The sequence below is a fragment of the Netta rufina genome (genome assembly GCF_964035555.1).
Source record: "Netta rufina genome assembly, chromosome: 3".
Lineage (NCBI taxonomy): Eukaryota > Metazoa > Chordata > Aves > Anseriformes > Anatidae > Netta > Netta rufina.
The window spans coordinates 4,300,317-4,303,927 of NC_140125.1; positions in this window are offsets into that span (position 1 = coordinate 4,300,317).

Here is a 3,611-nt window from a genome sequence, read left to right on the forward strand (position 1 = left end):
TTTTTTTCTTTGTTTTCTCACTTCTCTCGCTTGTTAGTTGTAGGCAATAAATCTTACTATCTCCTTATGCCGAGTCTGTTTTGCCCGTTACAATAATTATTGCGTGATTTTCTCGTCCTTATCTTAATCCTTGAGCCCTTTTCACATATTTTCTCCCCATTCCTCTTTGAGGAGGGGGAGTGAGAGAGCGGCTGTGGTGGAGCTCGGCTGCCCACTCGAGCGGAACCACGACATAAAGTTAGTTAATCATCAGAATTTGGTAAACTACTGAGTTAGGCCATCATACTGTGCTATATCCAGAGACTGTTGATCTCTGTGATGATTTTCGGTTAAGATCTCCTCCCAAAACTGACTCAAATAGTCAACTCCAGTGTAACAATGATGCCATGAACAAATTTTATCAAGAAAATACACAGTTTCTATATTACCTCAGGATTCTTGTTTTATTTTTTATTAAAAACAGCAAAACAGTTTGAATTCCCTGTAGCAGCATTATCCTGCTTCCACTAGATTTGGGATGGACCTGTGACTTTTCAGGTCCTGAATCCCCAGGGGCTGCAACTCGTATCATGTCTCTTTCTCTTGGAATTCTCTGCCTACTTTTACTGTGGCAGAGAAAAATAGATTCTCTGTCTTAGTAAGTCAAGTTCTTTCTGAAAGAAGCAGCACTCTATGAGAAAAAACACCCTGTTTTAAATTTAAAGTGTTAAGGAAAAATCACAGATACTATGTGTGCTTAAGATTTATTTTCAGCTTGCAAGGAAAATGACAAAACTCCAGTCAGTGTGACATTCAGAGCCCTTGACTGTGTAACTCATTACACAGTAATCAATCCTAATCTAATTATACTGATTATGTGAAGTTGCTGGTGAGACTGAAATACAGTGTTACCTTGTAAAGAAGGTCTGCACTATTTACACTGCTATTTTACAGCAGCCGTATGAAGAGAAATACTACTAGTAAATGCCAGGAATGCCTTGAAGCCCACTAGATACCTTGCTGCATGCCACAGACTTTTACCAGCTGTAGCAGAGTGCATGCAGAAGATGCTTCTTCTGCTTGTGTGATACAAATGCTTGGCCCAGGCCACGTGGCTTTTTTTTTGTTGGCAAGAGCTACAACCCTTTGTGCAGTCAGCAGCAACGTGCTATGGCTGGAAGGTGGAAGACACTTCTGACCTCCAAAAATTCCAGGGAAGCTCTTCCACTTGTAGTCCAATTATGGGTCATGTCTTAATTTGTAATTAAAAGTGATGAATCACGAGGGAATGGTTCCCAGCTTTGTGAATGCTTGATTGAGATCAGTTACTGGCTGAAAAATTAGACCAAGAGTAACCTTTGCAAAAAAGAACTCATGAGGAAAATAAAACACTCAAAACTGTTATAACAGCAGTTAGCTTCAACTCAATGTATTTCTGGAATTTAGATTTAGACTTGGCCATGATTATACACATTTTTAAACTTCTAGACTGGAATATGGCAACAGCATAAAGCAGTGAAAACACTGATGTTGGAAATGTGTCTGATTCATAAAACAGCCTAGTGTCACAACTGCAGGGTGAACTACTTACTCATTTGTTCCATTCTTGGCCTCTGGCTGTAATTGCAAGCGTGCCAGCTTCCACACCTTTCCCCTTCCACTCTCATGACTGCCAGCTTCAGTCAGAAGAACTCTTGGACAATTTAAAGAGCCATTTCATAATTTTCCAATGAAACAACTGGAAGATACCACTTTGTTCAAAACTCTTATCTTCAATAGAGATAAAGCTTCAGCAAAGTGCTCTCTGGTTTAGGATGGAGTTTCTTATCAAGACAGGTGAGAGATCCTATCTTTTTGGTAAAAATGCATTCCAGAGCTGTAGAAAAAAAAAAACACCTTTCCTGACTTAGTGCAGGGAATTTGAACAGCCGTGGCTCAGATCTTTTGTGTAACCCAACTGCAAAGCTATTGACTGTATTTGGCTGGGTGTTTCCTGCTGGACCTATTGTACATTGCAGAAACAAGTAACAGCTGAAGTGGGGCCGGAACCCTGATTTAATGATTGCTGCTTTACAGGTCCCTGAATTCTTCTGAACATATGACACATGCTTTAAAATGTTAGTCTATAGCAATCTTTTTAATTGTTATCATTCTTAAATCTTCATTTTCAAGCTCTGGTGCATGTCAGAGGTTTGTACATGCATCTGTATGTCAGGTTTTGTCCCTGGCACAATTTCCCAAACCAGCAGTTTTGCCATATTGTCTTAACAATGTCGGTCGTCTATAGGGAGGACGGGAAAATGGAGAAGGGAGAGGTTGTGAGAGAAGGCTTATTGTGATCTGTCATTCTCAGAGTTGATCTTTAGTTGTACAGTCTTCTATCAAATCATTTTATGTACTCAGATAGTAACAATTGCAGTAACCATCATAACTGAATTTGTTAATTTCTGAGGATTTCCATTTCTGTCACACACAGGGGACAAATGGAAGAATAAAGAACATGTATATGTTCTGGGGTGGTCAATTTCAGCATTTTGCTCCAGGTTCCTAATCACCTCACACACGTACTGCCCCTGTTTCATGCTCCATAAGTAGGGCTTCCCTTGCTATCTTCTTTTATGGCTCAGTGAAAGCATCTACTTCAAAATGAAGCAGACAAGGCCTTCTCTCTCTCTCTCTCTTTTTTTTTTTTTTTTTTTTTTTTTTAATTTATTAGCTTGCTCATGGCTGCAAAGCTCAGTGCCAGAAGTGATTAGAGTGTCAAACCTCACAGGCTTCACATCAAGCCATAGAATTTGCCCTGTCCTAGTTTGTCTTCCCTCTATAAGTCATGTGAGACTGGGCAGAAAAATAGTATACGTGTATATGTGTGAATAAATCCTATTTTTGCTAAATGAAGAATAAAATTTGCTTAAGGAAAATATATGAAATCAAGTGTATGGATAGATTTTTGGATAAATATATGGATAAAGTGTGCACAGTCTACACTTTGTGGCAAGTATATAAATGAAAAATATTAAAAGGAAATAAATGCATAGTCTTGTACATTCTAGAGCCTTTTATTTCCACAGATTAACACCTAGTGCTTTTACCTTATAGACTTCATGCTTTTAACATTAGATATGTTAAGAAGCATTATCATTACATAAAAAGCTTAAAATATGAATTCTAATGGCTCTTACAAATAGAGGTTGAGTTAGCAAAGCCAAGTAGTTTCTTATTTAATAAACTAGTCCATTCATTTTTTGTAAAAATATTAATTTGTCATTTCTGACATTTTTATTGGAGAAGACAGTTGAAAAATAAAACTGGATTAAAGAGAATATGGGCAATGTTAGAAACGTTTATGGGTCTCTATTAAACCCTTCTTTTGGACTCATACACAAATTCAATAGAAAGAGCTAAGTTGCCATCCCGACCCCATGCTAATGGTGGAAAACAGTTTGGGTTTCCCCTTCAGCATCCCAACAAAGGGAAGCTGTGGGTAAGCCAGCATCACAGGAGAAATGTACGTGCAGCAGGATTCTCATAGTGGCTTGCTCTGCCTTGGGGCAAAAAGGAAAAAGTGGTTGGATGGTGACATTCCTGAATCTGCTCCTGCTCTGCCTTTGGAAAAGGAATGGCATCTTATA